Source organism: Cibotium barometz, chromosome 29, assembly GCF_041138505.1.
Source record: "Cibotium barometz isolate CiBa-2024 chromosome 29, ASM4113850v1, whole genome shotgun sequence".
Taxonomy (NCBI): Eukaryota; Viridiplantae; Streptophyta; class Polypodiopsida; order Cyatheales; family Cibotiaceae; genus Cibotium; species Cibotium barometz.
Genome location: NC_141074.1, coordinates 12,325,423 through 12,343,915, shown reverse-complemented (window position 1 = coordinate 12,343,915; position 18,493 = coordinate 12,325,423).

The window sequence follows — 18,493 nt, the reverse complement described above, 5'->3', positions numbered from 1 at the left end:
TTGATAGCCTAATCATTCAAGCAAGAGGGAGAGAGGAGAAGCAAGAGGGAAGCAAGAGAGAATAAGAGATTAGCACTAATCACACCCAAACCCTAACCCTAAGCACACCACACATGCTAGGTTAGAGCTCGAGCTATGCTCAAGACCTCCACCGTAGTCACTTGTCTGTTGCAATCCTCCCACACTCATTGTCACAACCAGGCGGTTATTAATCCTATAGGCCTCTCTCGTGAAGATCATGTGGGATCTCCGTGGAAGACGATCGCATTGATAGCCTAATCATTCAAGCAAGAGGGAGAGAGGAGAAGCAAGAGGGAAGCAAGAGAGAATAAGAGATTAGCACTAATCAAACCCAAACCCTAACCCTAAGCACACCACACATGCTAGGTTAGAGTTGCAAGAGAGGGAGAGAGAACACTCCACTTCTATTGCATAAATGGGAGAATGAGTTACAAACAAGAGAAATTGGCTTTTATAGTTCCAAGTCTTTTCCGACTAGGCCCCCCCAAGAGTAAGTGACCCGAGGTGCCCAAAACATAGTTACAAGGCTTTTCTTTATGGTTTGGCCAACTAACCGAGATCCTCTTGTCTGTCCTCTCTGAAGCTTAAGACTTGGGAGCGTCTTTAGGGTGTTCCTTCATCAAATGACAGGATTTACAATATAGTGCGGGCGCCCATTACATAAGTGTGCATACATAGTTGTCATAGAAATGTGTTAACCATATGTGGTTAACATACTCCCCTTCCTAAACTCGATCTCATCCTAGTGATTGGTAAGAGGTTGGTGAGGCACACTGGGAAGTGTCACAATTGGTTGGTCCTCATGTCTCTCCAGAAATGAGAGGGGTTAGGAGGGTTAATAAGCTGGAAAGAAGTTAGTGGAATAATGGAAATTAATTACTCATCTAGTAGTATAGGCTCTTATGAATTTGCTTTCTTGTATGGGCCCAGTAGTACTCTTTATTTTATTTTTGGTATTTTTCTATTTTGTCGCTTTTACGGCTTGAACATCCTCATGAGAGGAATTAGAGTACTTGAATGAGTAGATTAGAATGGAATACTTAATAACCAGTATCCAAGTGTGGTAGGTGGTGGTGTTAATGAGGGGTTAGTAAAACAATGGTGTTAGTAAGCAAGTGGCGAGGGGGGAATTTCGGAGGGACAAGGAGGTAACTCGCATGAATACCGCTTGTGCTCTAAGATGCTATATTTCAATGGTGATGTACATGTAACTATAGCATCTTCATCAAGACACCTTAATGGGTGTCTTGGCTCCCGTGGTTGTTGATTTATTGGGGATCGGTTTTCTCTCTTTCTCTTTTAGTGGTTTGTCTTCTTCGATCGTTGTAGCTCATGGGATTATGATCCTGTGTTGATGATGAGAGTGGTAGTTATAACGTCGAGGATCCATAGGAGTAGTAGCTTTTGAGTATGGAAATTAAAGCTACTTTGGATTATTTGGCGTCCAAATCTAAGGTAGCATAAGAAGAAGTTATGGGTAGGATTAAGTAGGCATAAAGCACCATTATTCAAGAGAAGCAGGGGTGATTAAGAGATTCCAGGTAATGGGTCGTACCATTGACTAGGCTTGCACCCTCCATGGTCCCCCCATCTAGAGATGTACTTGGATGGCTGTTGATGATGAAGCTTTGTGCAGTGTGTGCCCATATGATGATAGAGCCCAGTGAGAATTACAAGTGCCGTACATGGGCGAGGGTGAAAGGTGTGCCCATGGTCTCCTAATTACCTAGACATTCCTAATCACCTAGAGACTCTCTTTTTTTGGTCCTCATTGTGGGTGAGGACTTACATGTGTTTATTGGTCAGCACCCCAAAAGAGGGTTTTGTACTCATTAGCCCATTTGGCAAGATTTGTGAGCTTACCCTTGAGGTTGTCTTTGAGTGGCTGTATAAGCTTTGACTTTTGTGGCACTGCCCCTTAGTTTGGTGTGATGAAGTCAAGGGGTAGGGTGGAGCTTCGTTGGACGAGGCTCTTTTGGTTGAAAGGACTGGGCTAATTGAGCTTTTGAGTGCCCATGGTTTGTGTGTGGGCAAGTCCGTAGGATTTACTTGATGAAGAGGGGACTTTCTTGCTAGTTAGTCGCCAAACCATCTGCATTGATTGGACAGGTATTGGCTTGATTTGTGTGGTTTGAGCCAACTATTGAGGGTCAAGGTGTGGATTCCAAATAATGGAGATGCCATCATTGAAGCTTTGGGATTCTAAGAGATGTTTGGGCACCCATTGTTGCCTTCTAGTGATGATCAGGGCCCATGGTTAACGAGGCTTCTTGGTTTTTGGTCAACGGGGCTTTAATCTACAAGTTGGTTGTCGACGTTGAGGAGGACAAGCGTTTGATTGTGGCTTTGGGAGCCACAGGTGTGTGTTGCCTTCATGGAAGCCTTGAGCTGTGAGCACGTTGGTAGGCAGCGAGTGTTGTTGGCTTCACTGTGCTTGGGGTTACCTAACCTTCGGCCATTGGGCCATGTGTCACAGCTCCTTGGGGATTTGTTATGGTGGGGGAGCATAGGCTGCATTTGTGGTGGGTAGCCAAAGGTGAGTGTTGCCTTCATAGTAGCCTTTTGCTCCTAGCAGGCAGTCAGGGATGAACCAACGTTGAAGTTTTGGCTTAGGATTGGTTTTTTTCAGATTGGTTTGCTTTTTACTCTTGTGTTTCTGAGGTGGCCATTTTGGGATCCAAAGTTCTGTAGCCATCGTAGAATCCTTAAGAGCTACAAGAAGATTCTTGGGCACCCACCATTCATTATTATGATAGTGGAAAGAAATCGAGATTCTTGTGGTGTGGATGGTCGAGGATGTAGGGTTAAGGATGATTGTCGACAGTGAGGCTTGATTGTCGGTGTTTGATGGTGCCAATAGTGCCCTTTTGACCAGCTTTGGTGAGGCATGGGGTGTGATAATAGGGGAGACTACCGGTTATGAGGATGGGATTGGAATGTGGAGGGGAGTTGAGGACGGGATTGGAATGTGGAGGGGAGTTAAGGATGGGATTGGAATGTGGAGGGAAGTTGAGGGTGAGGCTATCCTCTTGTGGGCACAAGAGGACTGTGGCTAGTTTGCCATTGACTTCCATGGTGGTCGTTTCTTCTGACCAATTGATTTGGCAGTGAGTGACATCAATCCACCCTTTTCCAATTATAATTTGGCCTTGGAGTGCTCCTGCATCTATGACATGAATTATGCACTTCAACTCATTATTTTTGATAGATATTTTAGGAATGATATACCCAACACTCATTAGATGCATGTGAAATTTGAATGTAAGTGTTTGCAGGTGTAAGTGTGGGTTTTCCAAGAGTTATCCACGCCTCCAATAATATGAGATTGGTGTGGGCCATAGGATATATTTGGGCTTGCCACCGTTGTAGACCATTCTCAATCACGAGTCCGGTCCATATTCTTGGTGGGTTTAGTTCTAGTGGTAGTTCGGGGGCGGTGGAAGACTTACCCATTATTGTTGGGGGTGAGAGAGTACCCTTTGTGGAAGGAGGTGGTGCTAGAAGAGGATCGGATTCAGTGCACTCCTCATCCCAAAGTATCATCATTACCTTGCCCTTGGGAAGTTTGAGTGTAGGTGTGTTGTCAGCTGAGTTGATTGTACATGTGGCATTCGTGACCCATCTCCCTCCAAAGATGATTGCTTCTTAGGTCTCACCTATGGGAACCACATAAAACTTACAAGCCATCTCCCTCCAAAGATGATTGCTTCTTAGGTCTCACCTATGGGAACCACATAAAACTTACAAGCCAATGAGTTAGAGATAGTATGTATTGTTTGTGTAAAAGACCCAAGGCTTCTTATCCATTTTTTGCTAGGCAGTTGAATTTTTGCATGAGCACTGTGTGACGAGATTGTTTGCCTAGAGAGACCCATGTTTCCCATGGAAAAAGATTGTGGCTAGCTGTAGGAGATAGTAAGGCATGCTTTCTTTGCATATTTCTGCCAAAGGTCCTAAAGACTCTTCCAAGTTTTAAGCTTTGAAGGACAGACAAGAGGATCTTTGTCAGTTGGCCAAAAGAAAAGCCTTGTAACTATGTTTTGGGCACCTCGGGTCACTTACTCCCGGGTTGCCTAGTGGGAAAAGGCTTGGAACTATAAAAGCTAATTTCTCTTGTTTGTAACTTATTCTCCCATTTGTGCAATAGAAGTGGAGTGTTCTCTCTCCCTCTCTCTTGCAACTCTAATCTAGCATGTGTGGTGTGTTTAGGGTTAGGGAGTGCTAATCACTTGTTCTCTCTTGCTTCGTTCTTGCTTCTTCTCTCCCTATTGCTTGAGTGATTAGGCTATCGCTAATGATCGTCTTCCACGGAGATCTCACACGATCTTTGCGAGAGAGGTTGCACCACCCATTGGATTAGCAACTGCCTCAGTGTCACAATGAGTGCAGGAGGATAGCAGCGCGATAAGCAGCTAACGATGGAGCTCTTGAGCATCGCTTGAGCTTGACGAATCGGTAACCTTCCTTAATTCGAATCCGATGGAGTCTCCATTGCTGCCTGGTGCCAAGTAAGTAACTATGGCATTCGGTTCTTCGTTTGTTTGATTTGTTTTGTTGTTTTTGTTTTGATTTTTTACATAGCTTGTGGTTGGGATTAGGATTAGCAAGAGTTTAAGCCAAAAAAAACTAGAGATTTGAGTGATTAGAGAGCTCAAAGAAGAGGGTTTTTGCTTAAACCTAGAGTGTTTTTGCTAATTTTTAGCTTTTAATCATGTTTTTTGTTAGATTAGTGTACATAGGTAGCTTAGGAATGTAAGAGTCCTAATCAACCAAAAAACCCAAAGAAATCACAAACAATCTCTTAAATTTTACTAATTCTATTGGTTAGTGTGATAAGTGAGCTTAAAGAGAGCTAAAAATAAAAATTAAGCCTAATTGCTTGCAATTGGACTAATTGGAGTGGCATTAGTGTTCTAAACACTAATTGGAGTGGCATTAGTGTTCTAAACACTTTCCTTGACCTAACTCCATCCCTAGACCACTCCCATTAGGTCACAATTAGTGAGAATTAGCACTAATTAGGTCTCATTTGCCTAATTTTTCTTCTTTTTTGAGTGGGTTGATTAGAGACTTAATTAGTAAGATTAATTGAGAATGATTACATCATTGGATTAGCCTTAACATTGCTAATACACCTATCAAATGCCAATCTCAAAAATCCTCACCATTAGGGAGTAATTAGAGAGCAAAAAAGAGGGTTAAAGGGTGATTAACAGTGGGATTGATTAAGGAAGATTAATTTTTAGTTAAGTTAGAGTGCCTCTAGATTAGTTGAAAACCACTAATCTAGAGTTAGCCTCTTCCCACCTACTTGACATTAATGAGGGAATCTTAGTTGTCCCCTCACTCAAAAATTCAAATCTCCACCCAATCCAAATTCAAAATCGCATACATATAGATGCACGGACATAACCGACACCCAAAAAAAATCTTAAGAAAAAAAATTTAAAAACAAAACTTAGCCACAACCGTTCACACTAAAACTTAGCCACAACCGTTCACACCTAAGCCACGGCCGTTCACTCCTAAGCCACGGCCACTCGCTCATAAGCGTATGGGCGTACGCTCTCGAAAAAAAAGTCACGGCCGTTACGTTCGTACGTGCTTGAGTGAATGGTCGTGGCTTAGGAGTGAAAAATCGTAGCTTAGGTGTGAATGATCGTGGCTAAGTTTTTTTGGAAATTTTTTTTCGAGAGCGTACGCCCGTACGCTTATGAGCAAACAAGCATGGCTTAGGAGTGAACGGTCGTGGCGTAGGTGTGAATAGTCGTCGTGACTAAGTTTTTTTTTAATTTTTTAATTTTAAAAAAAGTCTTAGAAAAAAATTCAAAAATTCTAAAATTTTCAAATCTTTTGACATGCTTAAGGTCTACCTCCCCGACTCATAGGGTGGTTTTACGCATGCAAAACACCTAAAAGACCTTTTTTTCAACTTAAGGATGCATTCATGCGCATGCAAGAAAAAAGATAACTAAAACTTCTATTTCGAGGGTCCGCTCCACGCATCGTTTAAGCTTTTTTAAGCCTCAACGCACACCATGGACACCATTCGGTCATGGTTGCATGCCCCAAGTGCCTCCATTCTATTGGGCGGCACCTTGGGTACATTCACATGTGGCGGCCATGCCAAACATGTTTGGTCGTGAGGGCAAAACAATTTATGAAGAGCCCCTCAGTGGTGCACCTCCGTACATGCACCCTGACGTGACTAGACACCCCGAGCACATACATGTACCTCCTTCTATACCCACATGCCTATTCCCCACCCCCACCCATTTACCAACTCCCCTTTATCCCCAAATTGACATTGCGAGCTTAGCACAAGCTATAGGAAAGGGACTGGCATAACAATTGCACCCACAGACATCACATACACCACCGATGTGGGCAAAAATTTTCAAGCTTATGCCCAAATTCCATTAAGTTGGAGACCCTGTATCCCACCTTGAAGTCTTTAACTAAATCTGTCATGCATTTGAAATCTTCAATGATGCAAGAAAGGTCCATCTCTTTGGACTCAACCTTTAAGGCTAGGTGGTGCAATGGTTCCAATCCTTGGACCCTCGGCACAAAGGCACTTTCAAAGCAGTGAGAGAGGCCTTCACTCTTGGATTTGCACCCTATAGGCCCAAATGGAGCCTCGTTATCCAATAGTTCCAACTGGAACAAAAACCAAAGGAAACCTTACGGACGCGACTACATAGCACACATTAAGTACCTAGATTCCTGTTGCAAAGAAAGGAAAAATTGAGTGACAATGGATTGTTTCCTCTTGGGTTTGCACAATCCAAAGCTTCACGACCATATGTTAGTGAAGGACCCCTCAACCTTTGATCAAGCCTGCAAATGGGTGATCTTTCTCAATGACAACATGTGAGAAAGCCATTCCATGCAATTGGCCCACTGACCTAATGACAACCCAAAGCTCATTTGTAACAGTACTCTCCTCTCCTCCTGGGCACCATGCATTACTAGTGGCACCACCCCCAACTAATCACACTGACACATCAGACCACCTTCTACAGTGCCCATCTTTCCATTCCAACCGTTACCTCTCAAGGCAAGCCCCATTGATCATAGAAAGATAAAAACCCGGTCCATTGCTAAGCCCCTAGAGCCCATGTGCGCCAACACCCCTGAGGCACCCATAACACATCATATTCCTTTGCTTGTGCCTCACATGGACCCTAAACCATAGGTGCACAGAGAGGGAAACCACCTCTTCAATGTTTCCTCTGCCAAGGGATCCCATAGAGTGGCTGAATGCCCTCAAAAGAAAAGCATGCCACCACCAGTGACACCATAATGTCACGGCTGGCTGTGAAATCGACCATTACTTCAAGAATTTCCCTTTTGCAATCAGTTTCTCACTCCATGGTGGAAGGCATGCCATTCGTCAATGTGTTGAGTATTCAACATGGGAAGATATTCACTGTCCCATTGAATGTAGTCACATGGTTTTGCAAGCCAAATTCAAGAAGTCCAATAAGCCAAAGCAATCTAGCACCTTAGCTACCAAATGTGCCCCATCCAAAAAGAAACAACTCTCTAAGCACATTGGCCAAGGTGACGATCGGGTTACCATCAAAAGTGGCTCAACAAAGACGACATCCTCCTCCTCTGGGAGTGATGATCGTGCCAAAATGCCACTCCCCCAAGCAGGCCCATAGAATCTAACCAAATGACAAAAGCGACTGCCCGCATATCCCAATCCCATCATTGAGAAGCAACGTCTTCAAGAGGCCCAAGCACTGGTACAGCACTACCAGGCTTAACTCGAAGAACCACCCATTTTTATGACCTTTGAACCAATACCAGAGGACGCATAACCCCCCATCGAACTATTTACTCGATGTTCGTGAGACAAGAACCTGAACTTCTGCACTAGGTAAGGTAGGAGCCCTAGCTTATGCTCAAGGCCAAGGAAGATCCGTTTGCCAACATGATGTTAACAAACAAAGATCTTACCTCATGTGTGCCTCCTAATCCTCCATTGCCTATTCCACAAGCGGCCAAGACCAAATCCCACATCCACATCGAACAACTTGATGTGGACAGTGACACAGAGTCCATTAAAGACTCACAAGGTTCCCATACAAATTCTGATGAGGTATTTTACCCTCCCATGGCACCCAAGTCTCGACCTTAACCCCCATCAAATAAGGACCAAATTGACCTTCCATATACCATTGCAGGTTCACCCTATGAACAAGGCCCTGAAAATAAGGAAGCCACCTTGCCAACCTCTCGGCCTTTCTTTCTTCCCAAATCCAAATTCCCTTAAAAGAAAATTTTAATCCGAATTTTGTATCATTATATTAGTGATGTGTGTGAACACACTTAGGACCGCCGGGGCACTTTTTCCCTCACTAGGAGGTTTTTTCCCCCCGTGCGTATGTACATCCTCTTATCTACTCATTTTGGGGTGTGTACTTATCTTTTGTATCTGGCACATATTTGTTTATTCTAATCTAGTGAGTTTGTGTGCTCTCAAGCTTCTCTATCTTGTGTGTGTGCATTGTTGCAACCCTAACCCTAATTCGAACAATTGGTATCAAAGCTAGCTTCCTTGACACTTGATGTAGTAGTCTGCCTCCCTCCTCACTCACGACCCTGTTTTCTATCTCCGATTGAGATACCCTGTTAGGAGAAGAAGGTATATACTGTAGTGTGACGTATACGAAGGTATATACCCTGTTAGGAGAAGAAGGTATATACCCTGTTAGGAGAAGAAGATCCAAGATATTCCTTCTATCACATAATTTCTCAACCTTAATTCATTAGGTAAAATTATGGTGGAAATTCATCTTTTGACACTAAAATTTAATTCAAATCCATCTTTTCTTAATTATCATAAAATTCTTCTTTTTAACTAAATATCATACCTATTTTTTTCAATAAACTTGAAATCCCTCTTTTTCTCATTTTAATGAGTGCAATCCAATTATCATGTGAATTCCTCTTTTACCATAAATTAAATCTATTTAAAATTCTTCTTAAAAATTATATAAAAATATCTATTATTTCCATTAAGCTAAAAATTTCACTTTTCTCATTTAAATATTTGAATTCCAATATGGTGGAAATTCCTCTTTTATCATTTAAACTTATCTATGCAAAAAGATAAATTTAACTAAATTTTCTCTTAACACTAGTTTGGTACCAAAACAGGACACTTGAGTGTCCTTTTTTGGGGGTTGCGAAAAAAAATCAAACTCCTAATGTAGGCTTTGAAAACCAAAATGCTTCATTGGGCATGTAGAACATAGCCTATGCTTATGTAAAAAATGCTAAACATATAAAATGCCTTTTTATTTGGAAGTACATAAGCAACAAAGTAGCATATGTCTTGAAAATGAACATTTTTCAGGATTTTTCCAAATATGCAAGCATCATTCTCTCAAAAAAAAAATCCAATGATATCAATAGCATTTTTCCCAAGATATTTTGATAGCATACATCAGTCCAACGAGGTAGAAGTTCACCAAAAAAATCATTTTTCTTTCCTAGATTTTTTTCCAAAAAAGTTGCATAAAATCAGCAAAAGTAACGCGTATTATCAAAACTCAATCACGCCACTAAAAAATAATGTAGCCCTATCAATGAGAATGTTGATTATTGGTTTTCATGCTTGAGATGAGATAAATAAGCCATAATTTGATGTGTATGACACTAACTTAGCCTCCACTTAAGTAGGTTCTTATCACCTAGTTCTAAAAAAACTGTAAAAAAAAATGCAAAATTTGATCATCTTTTATCAAAAACTAATCACAACTATGCTTGCACAAGTAGTCTACACCTATAGTTACAATAAATAATGCACTTACACAGCTTTCCCCTTTGATAAAATTAGGCTCATAATTAGACATTTTATGTATTAAAAATAGGTTGCGCAAAAGGCCATGTATAAGAAGAGGCCCAAAAAGTGGCTCTAAAGTTTTGGAAAATTCAAAACAAAGTAGTATTTACCCTATATAACATGGGTGCACCTCAAGTTTTACATTATTAGCTTGCATATGGAAGGAGAAAAATTCATGCTCCACCTGTATAAAAAACGTCATTTCAATATTAGCGAGTCAAAAATTTATCCAATAATTGTCGTTTGATGATTCCAGGATTTAGTTTACATCATGGGCTTTCCATCAAGCCAACTTTCATGATCAAACTATGTCCCTTCTAAAAGTTATGTCCAAATTACTACTATTTTAAAAACAGCAAAAATCATGCGTTTTATCAGCATCATGTGTCTAAGAAAATTAAAATATTGCCTTGCAAAAGCTAAGAAAAGTGCAATTTAAAAAATCTCAAGGACTTTTTGGGTCTTGAGGAACATCTGTGGATGTTAAGCATTTCAAAACTCTTAATAGATTGCCCACAAAAATTCAAGAAAAATGCTAACTTTTCAGGACACTAAAGTGTCCTCAGGACACTTTAGTGTCCAATTACAGAACTAGTGTTAAAATTTAAATAAAAATATCCATTAATTCCTTTACACTAGGAATTAAACTTTCCTCATTTAAATATTTGAATTCCAATATGGTGGGAATTCCTCTTTCATCATTTAAACTTATCTATGCAAAAAGATAAATTTAACTAAATTTTTTCTTAAAATTTAAATAAAAAATCTCCATTAACTCCTTTACACTAGGAATTACACTTTCCTCATTTAAATATTTGAATTCCAATATGGTGGGAATTCATCTTTCATCATTTAAACTTATCTATCCAAAAAAATAAATTTAACTAAACTTTCTCTTAAAATTTAAATAAAAATCTCCATTAATTTCTTTACACTAGGAATTACACTTTTCTCATTTAAATATTTGAATTTCGATATGGTGGGAATTCCTCTTTCATCATTTAAACTTATCTATGCAAAAAGATAAATTTAACTAAATTTTCTCTTAAAATTTAAATAAAATATACATTATTTTAGCATCCCAATTTTTCTCTTACTTCATTGGAATACATGGATTTCCATTGTCATGGGGATTACTCTTTTAACATAAAAATGGATTACTAGAAATTTCTCTTTTTTCTAATTAATTATTTATGCATAAACATAAAAATCAAATTTTCCATGATTATAATGAGAATCATTCAATTAATCTAGGGTGATTAATCCTAGAATATGGTAGGAAGTTCTTTTTTCATATTATGAATGAAAATGATTTATGTGTTAATTTTTTAAAAATTTTACCATAGCTCCACTGCTATTACTGATAATTCTCAATAATTTTGAAAACATAAAGTTTAGTAATATCATATGATAGAATAACCATTAATTGGATCAATATCCAATTATGGACTTGTTTTCTAATTTTTCCATGAATTAAATAGCATAAAAGCAATAAAAGGCCACTTATTTGGCCTCAATTTGACAAGCATAGAAATTACTTTTAGATTAGATAATTGCTTCATGAGAAGCTTCATTTGAATATAGAATAGGTCATAGGAATGACAATTCTTTGGGGGAGAGAGAGAAACGCTTAAAAAAAACATTATAATTTAAGCACAAATGAAAATTTATGTGTTTTATCATTACAATTCATTAAAGAACTTCAATTGTATTAAAAAGCCATTCAATTGAATGCTTCTCAAGCTTAAGAGGGGTTGAGAAGAAAGAAACATTTGGAGATTTAAAAAAAAAGACCATAAACCACACTTTACCTCTTGCTTGATTCTTTGATCGAAGTAGAGGCCCTCAACCAATCAATTGGTTTGGTATGTTGATGAAGACTCCAAGGAAGATTGAAGAGAGAGAGAAGCTCCAATCTCTTCAATTTGTAGAGGATTTTAAGAGGATAATAGAAAATAAGCTTATCTTAGAGTAATACCGACATAGTTTAGTTCACAGATGAGAATACAAAAGAATGAGGGTCTATTTATAGGTGAGGGAGGCCACTAACTGAGTCCAACTGAGTTCTAGAATTTTCCAACTTCAGTTTGGCTGAATTTGGACAAGATTTGGACCAGTTTGGCTCCCTTTTTTATTTGGTTTGATCTAGGAGAGAGGAGAGATAAAAATATCCTATTATTTTTTAGTTTAAAACTCATCCACACATGTGAAATTGGCACCTCCTTGAAGGGCTCCCTTCTCCTTACCAATGTGTCAAAAATGAATGACTACTCCAAAATATCTCTTTTTTTTATTAATACTTCAAAATTTTTAACTAATAAATCTAGTACTCAGTCAACTCTTCATCAAGATTATGTGGGCATTTACTCATTTTTGGATATTTACTTTTATTCTTTAGATTTATCTTATCCCAACACTTGGATTAATCTTATTGGTCCATAGGAACCTTAATTGGACCATAATCCAAAAATTTTAGAAAATCTTGACTCTTAGGCTAAGGTCTTCTAAATCATTTTTAATTAATTCTAATTGCACCTTGGAAAATCTATTTTGATTTTCTGTTTCAGGGAAACATTTTTTTGATATTTGTAGAATTTATTTATCCAAAAATATCCCAATATTGATTTACCACTTTCTAGAAATTTTTATCTCACTAGGCCAAACAAGGAAAAATCATATTTTCTTGTATTCAGAAACATAGAATGATTACAAGGGATTGAAGTAGAGGCTTATTTGTTATTCAGGCTGAGGAGGAATCTTACAAAAGATTTTAAGGAGTAGCTATATCCTGATAGTACATTGGTGTCCACAGTTCTCAATGCATTTTTGGATTCTTATCAAAGTTTTGCCTCTACCCTTAGACTCATAAGGCAAAACCAAATTCCCTTACATTTGATGAGCTGGTTTCAATACTCTTGCAAGAAGAGCAATCTAGGCAAAATAGATCTGTTATGCGAGTTGGTGACCAAGCTTTTGTTGCTAGTCTCATCAGAAAGGCAAAGGTAAAGCTTCTTCTCATGGTGGCTATAAGCCAAAATGAGAATCCTCAAGTAAGGATGTAGAGAAAGAAGGTTATAAGCCTAAAAAGAAGTGCAAGTGTCACTATTGCAGGAAACCAATAAATGCACCCCCATTTGCAAAAGTGAGCACAACTCTACCAACTCCTTTGACATGATATGAGGAACCATTTGCACATGTGATGGTTCCTACACTTGGGACAGATTCCAGAGTTGAGAATAATTTTTTTTGGTGAAGTAATGTGCTTACCTGCACCATTGTCAAAGTACCAAGCATCTAATTCTTCCACTGACGTGCATACATCATGAAAAGAAGGGTCATAACTGCAATGTACAGTCCATGCCCAATCATCTTGAGCAAAACTTATAGATTCCTTCTTCTTTGCACTTGGTGTAGATGCATCAGCCACATCCATGCCCGATTCTTTCTTTTTCTTCTTCTCTAGATTTTTCTTGCACTCATTTATGTAGTGCCCTCTTTCTAAAGTTTTATACGTGTCAGGCATTAAGAAGAACTTGCTGTCAATTTCAGCCTTAGCCTTGTTAGGCTTGATGGTGAAATTTGTGGATGATAGATGTACAGTTCAGGATAGAAATGATGGTTATTCTATCATTGCCTCAAGTACCTTGTTTCATGGCCTATACAAGATGGATGTATTTGAGAAGTTGCAGCATGCTAGTCTAAAACTCCTTATAAAGCTTGGCATGGCAGGAAGCCTTCTGTTGCTCATTTGTGTGTTTTTGGTTGTCTTGCATATGCTCTCATGCCTGAGCAACAACATAGTAAGCTTGATGATAAGGCAGTTAAATGCATATTTGTGGGATACAGCTCAGAAAGCAAGGGATATAGACTCTACCATCTGGCCGCGCAAAGAGGATTTTGGTAAGTAGAGATGTTGTTTTTGTCAAAAACTCGGTTCAGCCTATGTTTTCATGTAAAAACAGTAGAATGTATGCTCACAACAATACATGTTTGATTCGTTCCTACCTTTGTTTAATGGAGGGCAGCCATATGTAGAGCAATTGAATGCTCAACCAAGTGCTGAAATTCAGCCTTTATAGGTGCATAATCAGCCTGCAAATCAGCCTTTTGATGGGGCAATTATTGAGGATGTAGTGGATGAGGAGAGAGCAGCCATAGAAGAATCTAGGCGTATGCCAAAATGGCTTGTGCAAACATTGAGGGATAGCAAGTTGGCAGCTCCTTTACCTAGCAGAACTCGTGCAGGTTCTCATCATGCAGATTATTCTCATGTGGATCATGTTCTCATTTCTACTTTATGTAGTAATGAGGAGAAACCTATTTCCTTTGAGGAAGCATAGGATAATGATCATTGTATGCATGCTATGCAAGATGAGTATAACTCTATACTCAAGAATGACACCTCATATTTGACAAATCTACCTCATGTGTGAGATCCCACTGCCCCTTCGCACACCGGATTCCCGGTAGCTGGCAGCAGCGGAAGCAGCTCCCTCATGCGTGGGGCAGGGTTTCCCACTCGGGGCCTCGCCCTCGAATGTCTGGGCACGAGACTAAGCTGGTGGTTATTCCGAAAATTGAAACCGAGAAAATTTTCCATGCTCGAAAAACGGGGATAATTCCACCATTTTGAATTTCTTAACGAATTTTTCTAACGAGGTCAAGATACTGAACTAACCTTCATCTGATTAAACCAGATAGAAGGAAAACTATTACAGACTTATCTTGAAAGGAATCAACGCTTTTTTCCTAATTGAATTAGGCACAGCCGTTGATCTATTCGTTTGAGAAGTCTTCAGGTTATTATTTAACTATTCAAGTTCTAAGCGTATTCCTATTAATCAATTTATTCTAGCCTATCCGGCCCATGGGTTTTTAGCCACCGCCCAACCACTAGAATTGGTAGAACCAGACAAGTACTCACCCACTCATAATTGAATGCCTTTCTTAACTTTTGCTTTAGAATACAGATACGCACACACTCCTCTTTAAACTTTAACTTATCAAACAATCCATTAACAAACAATTTGGTTACAGATATCATAACTCAAAATTTTCATCCAGTTTTTTGTTTCTCAAAAACAGGTATCACTCTGGACTCTCCGTCGAGACCAGCTGGTCAGCAATGAGATCCAGTAATAACAGATTACAATAATTTTTTATCATCATACATATATATCTTCCACGACATACGCATGGGTATCCTAAGCACCGCGAGCCCGTGCATCGCCTGGTCAGAACCCTCCAGGATCCTCCTTAGGTGTCTTGGCACTTCACTCAGAGGGACTACTTCGTCGGCCCTTGCCCATCGTACCGGAAACACACCATTTTTCACCATACCAAGGCTGGTCAAGACCTAGGTAGGTTTTTGCCGCGTGAGCCATCCTTTGAACACTCCCTGCCAGCTGTTGCAATCGAACTTCCCTTAGAAAAACACATATACCAAATGCTCCTTCCAGCATTCTAGCGTAAGACAGTCCTTTAAGAAAATAGGGTTTCTATGCAAGTTTTCAATTTTGAGTTTCTTTTGAATACAATGAGTATATCTTAAATCCATATCCCAAGACTTTCTGATCTCGCAGGTCTGAATTCCAAACAGAATTCCTCGAATTCTGTAACCTTGATCCCCATATCAAAATCAAAGGGTCTCAACTTAGTTTCAGATTTGGTGGGTGATTTGAGTGTATTTTCCTAAACTGGTCACATCGTCTTTCCTTGAAACTGACGAAGAGGTTGTTTTGGTCTTGGTCAAAGTCTGATTCTGGGTTCGAGTCTGGTGTAAGGTAGAACTACCTTTCTCGAAAAGGAGGTGAGATTTCAATTACTATTATTCTGAATTTCATTCATAGAATCTTTGCTTAACTAATTTTTAAACTAATCCACGAATTCCTATAAGGAATAAATTAATCATTTATCTAAAATTCCGACTTTGATAGTTTTTCTGAGTTTTCTCATTACCATCTTAGAGAATATGAAACGGTAGAATTTTCTCTCACAGAGTATTTACTTATCCATTACCAATATTCGCGGGATTTAAACATAGGATTAAAGAGAACTCTTATTTTGATATAAAATTCTGTATGCATCTATTTATGCATAAAATCCAACTTTTATGGAAATAACACTTTTATATAAAAGAAAATCCTTTTATGCATAAAAATCAATTTTGATGAAAGTAATACTTTTATAATTAAAAAATCTTTTATGCATCTATTTATGCATAAAAATCAATTTTGATGAAAGTAACACTTTTATAAGTAAAACAATTCTTTTATGCATCTATTTATGCATAAAAATCAATTTTGATAAAAGTAACACTTTTATAATAAATAAAATTCTTTTATGCATCTATTTATGCATAAAAATCAATTTTGATGAAAGTAACACTTTTGGAATAAAAAAATTCTTTTATGCATCTATTTATGTATAAAAACCAATTTTGATGAAAGTAACACTTTTAGAATTAAAAAAATCTTTTATGCATCTATTTATGCATAAAAATCAATTTTGATGAAAGTAACACTTTTATAATAATAAAAAATTCTCCAATATGCGTATTTCTATGCATAGAAATTAATTCTAATGGAAATAACACTTTTATAATAAAAATATTTCTAATATGCATTTTGCTATGCCTAGAATGAAAATAACACTTTTAGAATACACAATTCATTGTTGGAAAGGCTTTCCCCCTCTCTTCATTCTTGAATTCAGCCTTTCTTTATCCTAGATATGTAATCAAATTCTTAGAATTAAACTTTTCATATTGTTTCTCTTTAAAAAGTGAAATTTGATTAGTTTAGAATGCTTTAAACCATTTGGGATAATTTCTAAGTAACTTGAGAATGAAAAAAAAATTTAAAGAATGGTCAGCCATACAAAGGAGGTTATGGCAAAATTTTCTTAAATTTTGTGAAATAAGTTTTATCTTTTATTATTCAAAAAGAGTAATTTTTGTGAGCTTTCCTTTGGCTTGATGGTTTGAGGGATCTACTCTTGTTTGCAACAAGAGTGGCCACCAATTCTTTTGAAGAGGAAATGGTCAAAAACTAATGAATTATCAATAAATTCACTGTTTTTGGCTCTGGGGAGGAGTAGAGGAGCAATGCATAAAACACTATTAAGTTTCTACAAAGGGGGAGGCTTCTATTTATAGGAAAAAGTGAGCTTCTAACCAAGCAAACTGATTCTAGAATTTTCGAGATCAATTTGGTCAATTTTTGACCATTTTTGGGTCAGTTTAGTTCACTATTTGGATCCAGTTTTGAATTAGGAGAGAGGAGAGATGAAATATCTAGTTTTATTGATTTAAAATTCAAAAAGGCACCTACTTAATGAGGGGGAATCCCCACTCTGAGGTGTCAAAAATTTATTTTTTTAGTATTTCCTTTGGTCCTTAGTCCACTCTTCATCTTATGTGAGTATTTACTCATTTTTGGGGGGATTTTCTTTATTTCTTCAAATTACCTCCTCCCTACATTTGTATTAATCTTATTGGTCCATAGGAACCTTAATTTAAAATTTTGAGAAAATCTGGACCCTTAGGATAAGGCCTTTTGAACAGATTATAATTTATTTCTAATGCACCTTCTGAAAATCTTTTTGAACTTCTGTTTCGGGGGAATTTATTTTAATAAGATGAGATATTTTTCCATCCAAAAATATTTAAAAACTGAATCACCTCTCTCTAGAAGATTTTCTCTCTCTAGACCAAAACGGGTAGAAACAAGATCTTTTATATTTCTGAAGAGGGATTTGATTACAGGGCTTCGAAGATACTGGACTTCTTGAGAGGCTGGGGAGGAATCTCACAGAGTATTTACTTATTCATTTACCAATATTCATGGGATTTAAACATAGGATTAAAGAGAACTCTTATTTTGATATAAAAATTATGTATGCATCTATTTATGCATAAAATCCAACTTCTATGGAAAAAATACTTTTATATAAAAGAGAATCCTTTTATGCATCTATTTATGCATAAAAATCAATTTTGATGAAAGTAACACTTCTTTTATGCATCTATTTATGCATAAAAATCAATTTTAATGAAAGTAACACTCTTATAATAATAAAAAAATTTTATGCATCTATTTTTGCATAAAAATCAATTTTGATGAAAGTAACACTTTTAGAATAAAGAAATTCTTTTATGCATAAAAATCAATTTTGATGAAAGTAATACTTTTATAATAAAAAAAATTCTTTTATGCATCTATTTATGCATAAAAATCATTTTTGATAAAAGTAACACTCTTATAATTAAAAAAAATTCTCCAATATGCATCTTTCTATGCATAGAAATTAATTCTAATGGAAATAACACTTTTATAATAAAAATATTTCAAATATGCATTTTTTATGCTTAGAATGAAAATAACACTTTTAGAATACACAAACGGTGGGGATTACTCTTTTTGAATAATAAAAGATAAAACTTATTTCACAAAATTTAAAATTTTTTTGCCATAACCTCCTTTGTATGGCTGACCATTTTTTAATTTTTTTTTCATTCTCAAGTTACTTAGAAATTATCCCAAATGGTTTAAAGCATTCTAAACTAATCAAATTCCACTTTTTAAAGAGAAACAATATGAAAAGTTTAATTCT